Source organism: Ictidomys tridecemlineatus, chromosome 9, assembly GCF_052094955.1.
Source record: "Ictidomys tridecemlineatus isolate mIctTri1 chromosome 9, mIctTri1.hap1, whole genome shotgun sequence".
Lineage (NCBI taxonomy): Eukaryota > Metazoa > Chordata > Mammalia > Rodentia > Sciuridae > Ictidomys > Ictidomys tridecemlineatus.
This window is the reverse complement of record NC_135485.1, coordinates 36,337,743-36,356,885: the sequence shown is the minus strand read 5'-3', so window position 1 is coordinate 36,356,885 and position 19,143 is coordinate 36,337,743. Positions and strand designations below refer to the sequence as shown.

General features: G+C 35.0%; 1 protein-coding gene across 1 annotated transcript in view; it reads right to left on the bottom strand.

Annotated features, from left to right (window-relative positions):
* The window catches only part of Atp10d (ATPase phospholipid transporting 10D (putative)), a 103,104-nt gene extending 84,294 nt beyond the window's left edge, over positions 1–18,810 (bottom strand). The window contains exon 1 of the mRNA XM_005319973.5: positions 18,534–18,810. The gene's annotated coding sequence lies outside the window, so the exon portion shown is untranslated. The remainder of the gene's footprint in view (positions 1–18,533) is intronic.
* Between the last annotated feature and the right edge of the window lie 333 nt (positions 18,811–19,143).

The following is a 19,143-nucleotide window of genomic DNA, read 5'->3' as shown; positions in this document are numbered from 1 at the left end:
ATGTTTTCCCAAAGAAATCTGATAATACGTAATCAATTGAAAGTACATATAACTATTAACATAATAATTTAACTTTGTTTTCTATAAGCTTGGACATATGTACAATATATGTTGTAGCTTTTCTTTTTTGTAGTATCAACAATGAAACCATGAAAATATTAAAGTCCTTTAATTGGAGAATAGTTGACCATGTTGCATATATCCACATTAGGGAAATATTATACATCTATTAAAGAGGGCATATTGCCATCCACTGACTTAAACTGATAGATTAGAAATCATAAGGTAAAAAGTAAATAGCAGAGAGTTTTAAATAGAATGAGTTAATTTTCATGACACTGAATGACAAAATGACCAAAATGACTGATCTGGTTCAAAGACTGTGAGAATGACAACTTGGACAGGTCACAGTTTAAGTCACCACCTAACTAGGGAACAAAATTTGCCAAGATAGAAACAAGACCTATGATTCTCATGAGTGAATGTTGATCTCAACATCCTGATGGAGATAAAAACATTTAGTAATTTTGTCAGTTGTGGGAAATGACCTCATTCCTGCCAGGTCAGAATAGCCCTGGGACACGGGCTTCTTCTTTGTCTGGAAAAGGGGGCACATCGGCACCCAAAGGCCAACTGGTTGCCAGTCAAGGAATTTCTCATTGCACTGCACTTTCATATGCTTTATTTTTTATTTCTTATTGCTTGTTGGGTCTTGCTTCACTCAATAACACAAACTGCCTAGGTGTGTATACATTTCCATACCCTTGGGAAAGCGGGAGCAGGCAGCTGTAAGAGCACGGGTATGCAACAGGTCACACCAGGCTATCTGTTACCTCATGGTGAGAATAAAAAAGTAATAAAAGCAGATCATTAGCTTTTCTTTCCTTTGGCACAATGGACATGTGTTAATTTGTAATTCTTAATTACTAAGTTAAGGGGCAGGCGCTATACATCAGTTGGTAGAGTGCATGCCTCACATGCACAAAGCCCTGAGTTCAATCCCCAGCATCGCAAAAAAAAAAAAAAAAAACTAAGTTTTTTTTTTTTTTGAAGGAAGAAGTTATAATTAATAGCTATGAAATAATCAACAGCTCTCCTAAAGTAGGTCTGCCTGATGCTGGATATTAATTCTTCATCCAATATTCTATTCACTCATTTATAAAAGCTGAGAAAGCTATAATTAAAATTCTACAATCTATAAACTACCAATGTTAGGCATAAAATCAGTTAAGCATTGCTTAGTAAACAAGTACCAATGCTTCTACGATGATCAGTGTTTACAAAACTTTCTACGTGTCATCTGATTTCATCTTTACAACTTGGTGTAACATTTGATTCCCATTTTTCAAAGGAAGAAACAAAAGGTCCAAAAGGTTTTATAACTTTCTCAAAGCATACAATTTATTCCAAATCATATCTTTCTAATAATACAATGCTAACTAAATATAAAATTTAATAGAACCAAATATCATTCAAGACTAGATTATTTTCAATTATAGTACATATTTTCTAGAAGATATTAAGAATAAAATCACTCACTAGTAAAATGTACCCAAATTATAGTACAATATAAGTTCCTTACAGTACATAAATCGCTTCAAAGAAGACTTATTTCTCAAACACTGTTTCCCTTAATGAATGCTTAATGAGAACTTCGAAGCAGGGCAGATTACCAAAGGTAAATACAGCATAATGAATTCTCTTAGGCCCAGTTAGTATTTAAAAATTTCTGAGGTCATCACCAGCCAACAAACAACTTAAAAAATACACATGAGCTTACTTATCTAAGTAAAAAACATTCATATGTACAGTCGTTTCAAGATTTTCTATTTTGTGTCTTTCAGACTTAACATGCATCAGAATCTCTGGAACCTTACTCCTTCAGTTTCTGATTTAGCAGGTGTGGGACGAAGCTCAAGAACCCACCTATTTAACATGTTTTCAGGCAGTGCTGATGCTTTTGGTCCTGGGAGCACATTTTGATAAACATGTCTCTAAGATAAGTAGCTTTATTTCAAAATATAAAGTTGTATTTAGAGTGAACAGTTTATCAGATATCACTCGTATTGTTGGGAAGCCTAACTCTTTTGAATATATAAATGAAGGCTATGACCAACAGCTTAACAGCTGATACAAGCAGACCATCATGTCCAAGGTTGGAATAAACTACAAGGGAAAGTCCAGTTTGAAATCTTTTTGTAGATTTAATACAGTTACAAGTCTCAACCAACATTCACAAAATCTCAGCAAAGAAAAACAAAATCATGACCTAGACAAACTTATAACCTTTTCAACCAACATGAAAGAACACTGACAAAATTTCATTTCTTATATGCTCCAAACCTTGGGAGACAGGGAAGTTATTATCAAGGTCAATAAGAAGTATAGGGAAATTCATAGCAACTCATTTCTGAGTACAGGATAGAAACTCTTTCATAGCAAATTTGTGATATGAAAGTCTCCTTGACTGACCATCAGAAATGAGCCTTGATAAAACTTGAATTTTCTCTGATCTTGTCATCAGTGACTCATCTGACCAACATTCTTTTTAATAGACTTTATTACTTCAGAGAGACTGATTCTTTATCTGACCAGCAAGGACAATGTCTCACTGATGGTTTCTTTTCTACGTCAGGTGCCAATGTAGCACAGGACAAGCCCCTAGTGACCCATCTCGTCCAGCCATCCCTGCCTCATTACGTTACCACCCAGTCAGCTCATTCAAACTTGGATGGACTCATTAGGTCACACCTCTCATAATCCAGTCATTTCACCTCTGAACAGTCCTCTCATGAATTCAGGCACTTTGGGGAGACACCTCATATCCAAACCATAACAGATAACCTTGTGTAATTTATTGAATACCTGCATCCAAGAAAGGCTGGCCATCCAGAACACTGTGCAGTATTGGTTGTTAACTTTCATGACTTTCATGTGGCTGACTGGGAGCTGCTGCTCACTACTACTGTTTACTGATGGCCCAGCATCACAAGGGAGGATTATATCACATATCTATAGCCCAGGAAAAGATTTAAAGTTCAAAATTTGAAGAACAGTACAGTTTCTACTGAATGATTAATGCTTTTTGCACCATCAAAAAGTAAAAAAAAAAAAATCATGAAGTTGAACTATTTGAAGTTAGGAACTGTCTGTGTATTTACACTTATGAATTATATACATATTTATATATACAGTCTTTGGATGGCTTATTCCAATACTGAGAATATTAATGTGTCTCTTTCAATGTATCTCATATTTTGAGGGAACCACATCTCTTAATGAATCACCTTTTGTGGATGTCTATGCTCCAAATTGACTTAAGGCAGTAAAAAGGCAAATAAATGTGTCTCTGTGTAACTGGTAAATTAAAAACAAACAAAAAACAACAACAACAAAAAAAACTCAGCTATACTTATGACTGAGTTCCTAGTTACCTTAATCTATTCTTAAAGCTAAATGAAAATAAACATTTATTAAAATATTGATGATAGCAATCTTTACCACTGTTTTGACCTTGTTAATACTAGACAGTCCTAAAATAATATATTATGAAAATGATAGAATTGTTTTTCATATTTGGTTATTCAATATTAACAAGATACTATTAATTCAACACAACTAAGATCATAACAATATCTACCACTTACAGAGATATGCCAAGTTCTTGCTGGGAATAAATACACATTAACTTTAGTCTTTGTCGAAAAGGATGTTCTGTTTGCTCATTTACTGATGAGAAAACCGAGGCCCAGAGTGCTTGAGAAATGCACCTAACTTTCTTCCTACAGATGACTTTGTTTTTACTTTATCGAAGAAGCCAAGTCATCAAAAGAAAGCTTGAACAAGTGCCCTCACCCAACCTTCCCCAGCGTAGATCTCGTCTCAGAAACTGCCAAGGAGGCAGCCCGTGTCTAGAGAGCTACACATCAAACTGAGCTCCCCATTCTCTCCCCAAACCTGCTCCCTTCAGGTTAGTCCTGTCAGTTGATGGCAGCTCCACCCTTCTAGATGCTCAGCCCCAAAGCCTTTGAGCCCTCCTTGGGTCCTTCTTCCTCCCATGACCCCCATCCAATCAGCAATTCTCTTGGCTCTCCCTCAAATATACACTGAGAAGCTAACCGCTTCCGCAGCATCACCCTAGTTGGCTGCTGTTGGCCTTGTCCTGTTAAAACCAAAAGTTAGACCCTGACATTTTCCCAATTAAACTCCCTCAGGGTTTCCACATTAATTGTAGTAATAGCCTCCAGTTGTTTATGACCTTCCTCCCATGATTCTCCTTCCCTGCTTTATTTCTCATACAGCTTTCATGTCATTTCTTAACAATAGATGATTAACTTTTGTGTTCCAGCTTTTGTTTGTCTCCCTCCTTCAACTAAATAGGAATTTCTGTGGGTTTTTTTCCCCCCACTGATACTGCCTCTGGCTAGAGCAGAATCAGGCATGCAGTGGACTTTTGATGAATATTTGCTGGATGAGCATATGAATGAAAGAGTAAAATAACATCCCTCATAAATGCAGTAGAGACTGTTACCTTTAGCAATCTTGGACACACTGGCTCTAGATGTGGCACAATTCACTTAGGCATTTCCTGGTATCTCACTACAGCTTTCATTAAGTATGCTAATGTTATTTTAGTTCACACGAAGGTCTAGAGCATGCAACCCTGAAAGGGACACTAATCAGCCTCCACCACATGAAGACATAAAAGAGGAAATAAAACAAGCAGAACTTCTTTTTAAAAACAGCTGAGGTATGTAAATTTAGTTGTTCTAAAACTCTCAGGGAGGTAGTTCTTCTCAGTAACATAGTTTTTCTACAGCTTAAAGATGCTTATCCCTTTAAGTACCAAAACAATTTTATCTGGAACGGAAATCGTTATACAACATGTCTCAATTTTCCTGTTCTTGCTGTAGCATTTTAAATAAATTTAAATTTTGAGAATTTAGCATGAGTCCTCTGAGCACCAGAGCAGTTCCACCAGTGATGACTTCAGGATCTTCCAAAGAATGGCCAGAGGCTTCTCCTCAGTAGTTGAAAACCTCCTTGTTTTGAATGCACATATATGGTTTGACAGGCTTTTTCCTCCAAATATCTGTTCAAATATCTGCTTTCATAAATATTTAACTCTTACTTCCAACTCCCACAAAGAGGTTAATAAATGTAAATAAAATGACTTAAATGACCTCAATGGTCTTCCGGGAGTAGCAGATAAAAATTCAGCAAGATTGACTTAGTGAAATCATTTTCACTGTTCAGAGACCTCTTATCCTTCGATCTGTTTAATAAATAAGTATTGAAAGGCTACCATGTGCCAGTCAGGCCCTTTTCCAGGCACTGAAACCAAAGTGATACAAAGTTCCTGTATTGATTCCATGATTCTTGCCCTACATGAGCACATGGTAAAGGGATCCGCCCTGAGCTGACTCATGGGGTTCCCTCATTACCTGAAATACTTCAGAGATTAATTGCCATGGCATAAACATTGCTGTGTGTGTAGCCAGGTTTTAGGCAGAACACAGAAAGAGCTTAAGGTACTACCCAATGAAGAAACAGGTAACATCCGAAACCAAGCCAGCACACAGATAAGTGCTAATTTCCAAAATTAGAGTCAAATATATTTTTAAATAGTAGAACACAAATTTCCTGGTGTGCTATGTATGTTTACTATAGCTCAGTGTGGTAAGCTCTGTGTGTGTGTGTGTTTGTGTGTGTGTGTGTGTGTGTGTGTGTGTGTGTGTGTGTGTAAAACATGGTAAACACACTGGATTGTAGTTATAAAGACAGCTTTTAAAAGATTATTAGGAAGACAGAGGAAAATGAGTTGAATTATTTAATATCAGCATCGCCTACAAGACCATCTTGCTCACTATTTCAACCAGTAACTGAACAATGTTTGGCACATAGCAGGCATACCAGGAATATTGTTAAATGAATTAATTAATGTCAATCAAGTTCTTGGTGGTATATCATGCACCTTGGGAATGAATCCTCTTCAAATATCACAAATATTGAGAATAAAGGATAATCAATTTACAACCAGTATTGTTGAACGAATGAGTGGGGTCCTCTGCTAAGGTCGTCTATTTGGTCAGCTGCATCTTGATCCTTTCAATGACCTAAAGCCACCTCACCTTTGCCAGAGATGACAATTATATTTGCCCTTAGACTGTTGATGACTAAGGTTATATTTAAACCAATGGTCCTCAAGTGAAACTAGTTTGGGCAATATCTGGAGATACTTTTGCAACAAGTGAGATATGCTGCTAAATGTTAGACTCTGCAAAAAATAATCCCTCACAATAAAGAATTATCTAGCCCCAAATGTCAAAAATGCTGCAGTTGAGATACCCTGGGTTAGAGCAAGTCATTCCATTTTTTTAAGAGACAGGTGGGTCTTGAGTTCCAATGAGACTTATAACCTTCAGTTTCCCCATCAGGAAAATACAATAATAGTATCCACATTGTAGTGTTGTTGTGAGGAGTTCATGATAATTTATGTAAGGTATCAGACATATAATAGACCCCCAAATCTAGCTAGTCTACTATTACAAGTGCACTTATTAATTGTTTGAGTATAAGATTTCTGCAAATCCTCAGTGAGAAAAGTGAAGCAGGAGGCATCACAATACTAGACCTTAAATTATACTACAGAGCTGTAGTAACAGAAACCGCACGGTGTTAGCACCAAAACAGACATGAAGGTCAACAGAACAGAAGACACAGGGACAAGCCCACATAAATACAGTTATCTCACACTAGACATAGGCACATAAACATACATTGGAGAAAAGATAGCCTCTTCAATAAATAGTGCTGGGAAAACCAGAAATCTATATGTAGCAAAATGAAATTAAACCCCTATCTATCTCTCACTCTTGCACAAAACTCAAAGTGGATCAAGAACTTAGGCATTAGACCAGAGACCCTGTGCTTACTAGAAGAAAAAATAGGCCCAAATCTCCATCATGTTGGCTTAGGAACCCAATTCCTTAACAAGACTTGTAAACACAAGAAGTAAAATCAAGAATCAATAAATGGGATGATATCAAACTGAAAAGCTTCTTCACAGCAAAGGAAACAATTAAGAACATGAAGAGAGAGCCTACAGAATGGGAGAAAATCTTTGCCCCCTGCACCACAGATAGAACATTAATCTCCAGGATAAATAAAGAACTCAAAAAATTTAATACCAAAACCAAATAAACAACAACAACAACAACAACAACAAAAACCCAATCAATAAATGGGCAAAGGAACTGAACAGGCACAGAAGAAATACAATGGTCAACAAATACATTAAAAAAAAATGTTCAACATCTCTAGCTATTAGAGAAATGCAAATTAAAACTACACTGAGATTTTATTTCACTCCAGACAGAAGAGCAATTATCAAGAATGTAAGTAACAATAAATGTTGGCGATGACTTAGGGAAAAAGGTATACTCATAAATGGCTGATGGGACTGCAAATTGGTACAACCACTCTGGAAAGCAGTATGGAGAGTCCTCAGAAAACTTGGAATGGAACCACAGTTTGACCCAGTTATCCCACTCCTTGGGATATCTCAAAGGACTTAAAATCATCATACTATACTGATGTAGCCACATCAATGTTCATAGCCCCTCAATTCACATTAGCTAAACCATGGAACCAACCTAGGTGCCCTTCAACAGATGAACAGATAAAGAAAATATGGTATATATACACAATGGAATATTACTCATCCACAAAGAAGAAAAAATTATAGCATTTGCCAGTAAATGGAGGGAACTAGAGAATATCATGCTAAGTGAAATAAACCAATCACACAAAAAAAAACAAAGGCCAAATGTTCTCTCTAATATGCAGATGCTAACACACAGTAAGTGGTAGGGGAATAGGAAAGAGAGTAGAATGAATTGGACATTACTTTCCTATGTTCATATTTGAATACATGACTAGTGTAACTCCACATCATGAACAACCACAAGAATGGGAAGTTATACTTCATGTATGTATAATATGGCAAAATACATACTATCACATATAAATAAAAATAACTCATAAAATATTTTTTAAAAATCTGCTAAGTAGGAAAGCCATTTTCAAAATGATAAAGCTCAGGAAAATCAGAATTTTAGGAATAAGGATATAAACTCAGTGGTTGATCTCTTTCCTAGCATGCATAAGGCCCTGGAGTTAAAGCAATGACTAAAAAAGCAAAACTGACAAATCAAAAAATAAAAAACAAAGAAAATTCAAAAATTTAAACCTGTTGAAAACCTTAAATATGTAACTTTTTATATAAGAAAAATGAGGTTCAGAGAGATTGGCTTGTTCAAGATTAAATAGCAAAATAATGTCAGCTTACATAAAATAGCTCCCTACCTTCTCTACTACCATTTTATTCCTTATGCATATATAGGTAGGCTTTTATTATTCCTAAACACAATGTCATTATTTACAAATATGTTATAAATTATTTATTCCACTTGAATACAAAGTTTTATGCTTCCTAAAATCATGTGATAGTATTATTCAGATACGCATCTATTTTAAAATTCTCAGTCTGTTCAAGCTCATTTGTGGAACTGCCCTATTGTTTCAGTATCATTGTAACAAGTCCTATTACCATGATGATGGTCAGCATTTTAAGTTAATATTTTATAAAAATCAATATTAGAAATTATTCACTTCTGGCTTAAATATTTAAATAAAAATATACTTTGTAAAAGAGCCTGAACAAACATCCAGAATTTGACATAGTACAAATAAATAGGCAAAAATAATATTTATCTTCAGTAGTTACCTAAGAAAAGTAATTTAGGCAGAGTTAGAATTTTTTGTTTCTGATTGTAGCAAAAAACTTCTTTAAACTTCATAAATCTACTGAAAGCTAGCATTCATATAGTTCTGGGGGAAATCTAACCTTTCTTACTTTTCTAAAGCCATAAGACAATATACCTTTAAAATGTTCATTTTTGTTTGCCCTGAAGAGAAAGATGCTCAACTCAGAGTTACAAAAGGCACAAAACCCAAATGTTTAAAAATAGTGAAACTATTCAACTGTGATACATCTAAATAATGAAAATATAAGATAGCTGTTAAAAAGTGATGTTTAAGAGAATGTTTAATGAGTGCAAAAAAGCATGAAGTTTATAAAGATTTAAAGAATGATTCAAACCTGATAAATGTCTGAGCTCAACTATGAATGTATAACATGCTAACATGGAAAATCTAGAATAAAATAACTTTTAAAACATTAACACTTTTTAAAATTTTCTTTTTTAGATGTAGATGAACACAATATCTTTATTTTTATTTATTTATTTTTATGTGGTGCTGAGGATTGAACTCAATGTCTCATACATGCTAGGCAAGCACTCTACCACTGAGCTACAACCCAGACCAACACTGTTTTTTTGAGATAGTATATCAATGTGAGCTGATTTCTATGTTAAGTATATTTTTAATGACTATCCATATTTTATCTATATTTTTTACCATCTTCTTATAAACTTACTTTGGATCCGAAAACAGTTCTTCATTTTAATCAAGAATACTAAAGTTAATCAAAAGCTTATTACTGTATATAATCATGAAACCTATAATTATGGTGAAGAAAAGCATACACAGAGGTTAATGTATTGCTTTTACATTTAAGATGTGAGAAGAGGCAATTCTTTGATTTTCTTGATTGTCAAGAACAACTTTACATTATGCAAGACAAGCCTGCTGCAACACCCAAAATGTTCATGCTAAAACCCTCAAGTAGCATGTATAGGTTCTAATAGTATATCAGATTAATATTGAAGACTGATGTATACTAAATTAGTGATAATTTGGACTTCATAAAGGCAAATATGTGTGCTCTTTCCAAGAAGTATTGAATGTAATTATAAACGGTGTAAAGCCAATTAAAGTATTCTTTTAGCTAAAAAGATAATCACTAAAAGATATCTCATAGATACATCTCATTAAACTTTAAAAGACAGTGTATTTAAATGCCTAGATACTTCTGGGACACAGTCTTATTCATGAAAATTAATTATAAAAGTAGAATTTAAAGGATATTGCATAAAAGAAAGCTCAGATAATTATTTCAGTAAAACATGTTTATACTTATAGAAAACATATACAATACTAGATATCAAAAAAATCACAAAGTCTCATAAATAAGACCATTTTACATTTTAATATTACCTTGATTGCTTTTTTTTGAACTTTTTTTTTTAAGAGAGAGTGAGAGAGGAGAGAGAGTGAGAGAGAGAGAATTTTTTTAATATTTATTTTTTAGTTCTCGGTGGACACAACATCTTTGTTTGTATGTGGTGCTGAGGATCAAACCCGGGCCGCACGCATGCCAGGCGAGCGCACCACCGCTTGAGCCACATCCCCGGCCCCACCTTGATTGCTCTTTACTTTACAACATTAAAGTCAGTAGGGATCAGAATTTATTGGTCATATTTTCAAATTGTAATTAAAAACCCACTTCAAGACTCCTTCTGCTGATTCCTAGTATCTTCATAATATGACCAATATATAATATTCTGAAATTACCACATTCAGCATCACATGCACTGGTACGATAAAGAAAACAGACAACTAAAATTTCCAGTAATACATAAAGAATTTAATCCAATTTGATTAACTCCAAAGTGTATTCAAAGAATATAGCCTACGCTATGTACAGATGCACTATGAAAATACTTTTATGATTGGATTCTAATTTCATTTGCTTATTTATTATTTTGGGGGGTACTAGGGATTTAAAATAGGGACACTTTACAGTATATTTCCAGTCCTTTTTATTTTTTATTTTGAGACAGGACCTCCCTAAATTGCTGAGGCTGGCCTTGAATTTGTTATTCTCCTGTCTCAGCATGCTCAGTCCCTGGGTTTACGGGTGTGTACCACCTAACCCCTGTTCTAATTTTATATAGAGTAATTAGTCCTTCCCATAGGGAATCTGGATCATTCCCTACCTCTATAAACATGCACAGTATCTCTAAGAACACTTGATTCCCTATGGACAATCTGAGAGTCTTAAGAGTCACGTTTGCTTCTTTTAATCATTGTCCAAAAATATACCCAAGATCAAAGGATAGGGGCACACACACAGCGCCCTATTTTCTCCTATGAAACACAAAATGTATTCAGTTTAATTTTGCTTTTAAAGGAGATCTTTTGCCACCAAGTAAATAACATAAAGCTAGGCAACACAAATCTTTAAATATTGAACATTGCACTTTTGGCTTCTTCACAAGTTTTACTTTTTAAAACAACATCTTTTTCAGCCAGCCCAGGGATAATACAGAAGTATGAGAAACCAGTCCTTTAAAAGTGGGCCAGGCACTACCTGTCAGGGTCCAGTGAATATGCTGGCTTTCTCACCTGAGGATCCTGCCTGAAGTCTATGTTCTCAAACTTACCACAGATCAGAATCACAAGGAAAGCTTGTAAGAGCACAGTTTCTACCTCTTTTCTGCCAAGCACAGGACCTGCCCACTTTCTGACTCAGTAGGCCTGCAGTGGGACCTGAGGGTTTGCATTTCTAACAAGCTCAAGTGAAACTGATGCTTCTAGTCTGGGGACCACACTTTGAAAACCATCAACCTAAGCAACTCAAAGCTATCCTGGAATGTCTTACTTTTAATTTATAAATATATTGCTCCATGAATTCATAATCACTCAACATTATTTTTATGCAGTTAATCATTTCCACCCATGTGTATGTATATACTATTTAAGTAATCAGTGAAACTGCTTTTCTGATACTGAAGAAATAGGACAATTATTTTCTGTATAAATAACCACAGAAATTTCTAAAATTTTTTAAAAATAATAACATGGTTAAGAAATGATAAGTGAAAAGAAATAGGAAAGTGGACTTACTTGTAGCTAAAATGAAAAGAACTCAGTCATTGAAATACCAAATGGACTTTTAAAACTAAAAGTTTATATCAAGAGACTAAATCAAATGTTTTCTAAATGTTTCTCACATATTACCCAAAGCTATAAATATGAATCATATAAATAGGACAAGATTAAAGTTTTGAAGTATGTCTTCTCTTTAAGGTATATGTCATTGCTGGATAAGTGAAAAAGACAGGCATTACTTCATTTATTTTGTTTGAACTGTAGAAAAGTTATTTCAAGATAAAGGATGAAGAGTTTAACCTCTAAAACCTAATAATTTGCTTTTGGAAATTACAGAGTAACTTTAAATATGTTATAAATATTACATAGGTAAGTATTATTCCTCAATGGCTAAAAAGTACTTCATCTCATGACTTAATATAATAGAAGTATAGATTACATATGCTGATCACTAAATTATCACAACATACATATTTAAATTGTCCCTGAGATCGGAACATCAAGTATGACTAGTATATAAATATCAGTAATAGACAGGTCAAACTATTAATGGTAATTAAAAGAAGTTGATCATTTTTACTAGAATTATAAAATGAATTTATGGTAAATAAATTGTCAACTTATTCAATGCTACTCAACTCCCCAAATATATTTATTTTGAATAAGTACTGATACTATATTTAGCTGTTTTCAAAACAGCAAACAGATTCATAATAATTGGCCACTCACCATAAACCCTTAGCCTCTCTAAGCCTGTTTCCAAATTGTAAAATGGAAATATCACCTATGTCACAGAGTTTTGTATGGAGGTTTATTAAGAATATGTAATACCTGACACACGGAAGATGCTCAGTGCCTTCCTTTAAATGGAGTTTACCGTGCTCCCGCGGTGTGCGGGGAATTGTTATAGATACAGGAAATAAACCCGAGAACAATGCAGACGAAAACTTCTATGTTTTAGAAGTTTACTTTTTAGCATTCGTTTATTTTACCTTGCCCTACATTCAATGCTGGGTCCTTAGGGGATGAATAAAAAATACCCAGAAAGAGATTTAAATTCTGAATTCAATTTAAAAAGATAAAATTGGATAATCATGCAGTGCATGAATTTAGGGAAAAAGAAAATCCTACCAGAAGGCACGGTATGGAGTCCAAGGCTGCAAAGGGAAAAGAGGACTGCTTCTTATGAGAGAGAGAGAGAGAGAGAGAGTATCTAAATGAGCCTTGGCAAAAACCCAAATTCTCCATAGAAGAGATTTGTAGATTTTTGAAAAAGTAATATTATGAAAAGGAAGGTGGCTGGAAACTGTTTATGTAAGAAACTCTAAGTAGTTTCATATTGCTGGAATTTCAGATATAAATTAAGGACTAATTGGAGATTAAAGTGGGAATCTATGTTAGAACCATCTTGAAGTCTTCAATTGTTAAGATGAAGAATTTATACTTAGTTAATTTATACTTAGAATTTATACTTAGAAGAAACAGGGAATCATTGGAGATATTTCAAGAATATAATGTGGATTTTTTTTTCTTTTCTTCTTCTTCTTTTTTTTTTTTTTTTAGTTCCAAGGATTGAACCCAGAGGTTAGCCACTGAGTCACATCCCTGGCCCATTTTTAAGTTTTTTATTTGAGACAGGGTCTCACTAAGCTGCTTAGGGCCTCACCAATTTGCTGAGGCTGAATTTGAACTCATGATCCTTCTGCCTCAGCATGAGCTACCTTCTCATGTTTCTCACGTGGCCGAGTGCCTCCTGTGTTGGTGCCATTTCTGATCTCTGCCTGTTATCACCCTACATCATTAAGCCTATATACCTTATCCATATATTCCTATCATCAACACATCTGTCCTGACCATGACCCAAAATATGAAGCATACAAAATAATATGTGACTGACTGGACATTTGGGATCATCATGGTCCCTCCTGGCACTGCTCAAACGAAATGTGACAATTTGGGAGAAGAAAGCTAGTTGGGACAATTGCTTTTCAAAAGTTCCCTTATCCCATTGGGAGCATTTCCCTTTCCTTTTAGTCCTTGCTTTAGGGATCTTAAAAGTGCAATAATGCTTTAGATTTAGGAATTTTTCTACCTGGGTAAGGTAGAAATGTTGATTTCCCAACTAAAGGATCGTTGAACTTCTGACAAAAGCATCTGAGAGCATCTTTTAAGCACGGTTTTTAGTGAAGAAAAGAAGGATAGCAGGGCACAGTGGCAGATAATTGAAACCCCAGTGACTAGGAAGGCTGAGGCAGGAGGATCTCAATTTTGAGGTCAGCCGGGGCAACTTGGTGAGATCCTGTCTCAAAAAAAAAAAAAAAAGTAAATAAAAGGGCTGGGAGTGTAGCTCAGTGATATAGTGTCCCTAAGTTCATTCCCCAGTACCAAAAAAAAAGGGGGGGAGGGTGTTATTATTATGATGTTTAACTATAACCTTCTATAATATTTTATAGCCTAATTAAAGTAAATTAGAATGTTGTGAAATCATGCTAAGTAATTATGAATACTATAAACTAAAGAAAGGATCTCACAACATTGAGGATGGTTGAAACTTGATTTTCACTTTCCTTCTTATAACCAAGGAGATTAAGATTTTTACAATCCATCTTACAAATTAAGGAGTTGAAAACTTCTAAGTTTGTTTTACTAACAGAAATGTAGTTGTATTTACCATCTTCCATCCAGAAAGGCCTTAAACTGAATAAATAAACTTCAGGAAGATCAACTAAGAAGTATTTAATTAAGGCCTATCAGCATCAGATCCCAGCAGATGCGATCAACAGGAAATGAAGGGGAAGTTAAGCTCTAGTTAATCTAACCCTGCTTATTATTTCAGAAAATAGCTGGGAGCAGAAGAACAAATGCGAGGAGAATCAAGCTTTGCCTGTGGCTTTCCCTCTAGTCCAAATGTTCTCACCAGCAAATGTAGTTCAGAAATAATAATACTTGACATAAAATGACAACGTAATGAGGGAGATTGTGGGAACTGTATAAAAGGGGCTGGATATTTATTTATGTGCTCTTCATATCAGGACAGATTGTTTTATTAGGAGATTGGCTTTTTCTCCCCTCTGTTAACTAAATATATTCACTGTAAAAATCTTAGAAACTATAGATTAATACCATGAGAAAAATATAAATTTCCTAAAATCTCACCACCCAAATGAAAGTACTGTTAATATTTCATTTGCTCCCCTCCATTAAAGTAGCTTCTGTGCATAGGTTGATTTTGTTTTTCTAAAACTACAATATCATTTTGCAATTTGTTTTTTCTTTTCTTTTTTTTTTCATTTCTCATATTCCCCATCAGAATAGTTTTCTATATCATTGAATAGTCTTCTTAATAACCTCACACAATTCGATTTGCTTTCGATGTTTGCTAACATGATGTGTGCAAATGTGGGGGCACAATTATTGCTATTCTTTGATGATTGAGAGGTTAACATTGCCCCTTTCTCAACCTTGAAAATTTTCAATTTATTTTCCTTTGTGAATTGCCAAATTATGTCTATTTTTCATTGGGGGTCAATTCTACAGGGGGGTTCATCTGTCTGTCTTAGTCCATTTGGGGTTGCTATAACAAATTACTATAAACTAGGTGGCTTATTAAAAAAAAAAAAGAGAGAGAGAGTTGTTTCTTATAGTTAAAAAAAGGCTGGAAAGCCCAAGATCAAAGTGTGAATATATCTGGTGTCTGGTGAGGGCTCACTGTCTGGTACTTAGATGGCACCTTCTTGCTATATCCTCGCATGAGGGAATGGCCAAGGCAGCTTTCTATGCCTCTTTCGGAAGGGCACTAATCCCATTCATGAGGCCTTCTGCCCTATTATCTAAGCATCTTCCAAAGACCCCCCCCCTCTCAAGACTATCAAATTAGTGATTAGGAATCAATAAATGAACTTGGGTGGGAGTACACACACTTTCCAAACCACAGCAATATTATAAAGCACTGCTTAATGTCTTTTTAAAAGGGCATGCTGGCGGTTAAGTACAGAGCCTAGCCTTTGTCTTTTGATTTTGCTTAGAGTATTTCTGGAGATAATTTTGAAAATGGTATTTTTGTGATTATAAAAGTAATAGTTGCTATAGAAGACTTGGGAATATCAGGAAAAATATAAAAAAAAAAAGAAAATGAAAGCTATAACTCTACCCCCTAGAAACGTGCATGTGTGTATTTTAGTACATGACATATTAATGAATATACCTATTAATGCAAGAGGAACTATATTCAAACAGGAACTTATTCAATGTTTTAATTTATAACTATGATACTTAAGAGCTTAATAAATATTTATTGACTAAATGAATCTTATATATAATTCTTTCAAAGGCATACTTTATACATTCAAGATATTTGGTATTTGATCTTGCCACTCAATATATTGTAACATGTTTCCAAGTCATAACTTTTTTTTCAAAATTATTTTGGTATCTGCATTTTATCTACATAAAGAGATAAAACATTAATTTATTTAAATATTTTGCTATAGGCTGTTTCTGATTTTTTTTCACGCTATAGGTAACACTGTAAAGACCTAATCTTCAAATGGAATTCACATAATTTTCTTATGATATATTCCTAGATCCAGGGTCATTGAGTCAAAGCCTATGAATATACACAGGTTTTAATACCTATTACCATATTATTGCCTCATATAGTTGTATTAATATACCCTTCATTAAACACCTTAAATGTGATTCCATTAAGGCCACAACTTTTACAAAATTAGTATCACTACTATTTCTTACTTCACAGATCAAAGAAAAGTATTATTTTTATGGCTAAAGACTTTTTTTCTGAAATGAATAAAGAGAATAAAGACCCAATAATGTTTTCAAGAAAATACAACAATCCTCTGCTAAATGATAAGGAGAGCTGTTCAGCTGCTGTAATAATTAACCGGGTATGGTGATATCATCCAGCATACATATTATTGTTCCTGAAGTTAATAGATTCTCCTTTTCTTAAGCATGATAATCTCTTAAATTTATCTTCATCAATGTGTTTTGTTTTGAGAGTCCCCAGATAGTCTTGCTTATAGCATTTTTCTTTGCCTTCATTAAAAAAAAAAATACAATTTCCAACTAAAGTAGGCAATAAATAAAACACAGCATGTGGGCATTTTGTAAGTATTAATTTTTAAAATTGATTCTAAAAGGTACATATGTTTAACAAATGAATCATTCTGTTCAATTATAAATCATAATCCAATTCTGAGCATTTCCCTTCATTTTACTGCCAATATCAAAATAATATGCTATTTAATTGTTTAGTCAGTAAGTATGAAAAGTATTCATTTTTGGTTAGCCAAGGTCAAACATTTCCCACATCCTGTTTCAAACTGTTTAAACTCTTCATTTTTTTTCATAAAATGTAACAAGTGGCAACCGTTACAATGTTTTTTTTTCCTAAATAAACTGTTGGAATGCTGTTACCATGTTTTTCAACACATATAGTCTAATCTCACCTTGATAAAAACAAACAATCTTAATGTAGATTTGTAAGATATATTTATAATGAGAAAATAAAACAGTCTGGAAAAAGCTGTTATTACCTTTGGAAATAGACTGAAGTATGGGCTCGCCTGAGTCACTGAATTAGTTATTCTGTTAATATGATCATGTGTTACAATTCTCACTCTTCACAAATCAACAAAGACTTTTTTTATGTTGGTAAAATTTAAATTTGGCCTCATGTAATTTAGACTGACACAATAATACTGGTGGAATCCCTACCTTTGTTGGTACATTTTTCAAGGTTGATTAGAGTTAGAGAACTGCCCAGACCCTGTAAAACTGAAAAGAACTATCTTCTTATGAAAAGAAGCAAGAAGAAACTTTGGTTTTATTTAGATCACATTCTAAATACCTGAGTCAGCATGCTTTAATGAAAATGTGTAGTTTAAATATATTCTTTCCAAAGGCACATGGTCCCAAGTCAATACTACCTCAGGAATTCACTGCCCAACCCATCTCTCTGCTGTTTATAGTAAAAATATAAGAATATGTTCTATAATGTAAAATGAAGGGCACCCCAGATAACAACTGAGTTCTTAAAGTTAATGTTAGCAGGAAAGAATATGGTTTCAAAACTATTTCTGAGCAAGTTGCAACGCAAACACCTTTTTCTTCCCAAGTAACAATCAGTCCATGGTTTATGTATTGTTCTAAATTGCTAAACACTTTTCCTCTTCATCACCTTTTGGGGCAAGAAGCCAAAATGGCTTTAAAGGGCTCGATTTCGAAAAGAATGTGTGTGAACGGGTGTGTCTGCATGATTGACCTTCTTACAAAAACCAGTTTTCAGTATAAGTCAAATAATTTCCCTAGAGAAATCCAGTAACTGAAAATGGTGCAATCGCTTCTCCATTTTTAAGTCCAGAACTCTAGTTTTGAGCCATGTCATCAAACCTAAATATGATTGGATGGGGAGAGGGAGAGGGAGAGGGAGAGGGAGAGAGGGAGGGGGAAGAGGGGGAGAGAGAGAGAAAGAGGGGGGAAGGGGGAAAGAGAGAGAGAGTATGGAAGAGGGAGGGGGAAGAGGGGGGAGAGAGAGAGAGAGAGAGAGAGAGAGAGAGAGAGAGAGAGAGAGAGAGAGAGAGAGAGAGAGATAAAGAAAGAGAGTAGTGAGGCAGAAAGCTGCGAAATAGAAAGGTTTGCTCTTTCACTCTTACCAATTTCTCCCCGGGCACACATCACAGCATGATGATCAATGAATTTCAAGGTGCAAGAAAAGAACCAAGTACAGATCCGAAGAGTGGAGGCGAGTTACGCCTCCGAGCCAGCCATTTGCCTTGGGGTATGGGGTTAGGGGCAATCTCTCAGCGCTAGAGCAGCAGCTGGAGCCGGAGCAAAATCCACGACCAATTTCTCCCTCTCCCCCTCCTCCCCTCCAGGGCCCCGACTCTGGAGCAGCTTTAGCTTCCGTGCAACGCCAATTGCCTGCTGTCCCGCCTCCCGTGACGTCGAGCGGGAGGAGCCTCCCAGCTCCAGCTGTTGGACAGAGCTGCTGGTCCCCCTAGGCAGATGCCCCAGTGACCCAGAGCTGGTACAGTCCCACCTCTGACTTTCACCTTGCATTACAGATTGCCCGTGGTGGAGGGTTTCGTTTTTCTTGTTTTACAATTTGCTTGAACAATTGAGTCATTTACCAGGACTGGAAACACTCGAAAATTATTTTCTGGGTGGGAAAATATTTAATCTAAAAAATAAATATTGCAGTTTTATAGCTAGAAAAGAAAAAGACCACAGTTCTGCGGTTTTTTTTTCTTACTGCCTACCTTT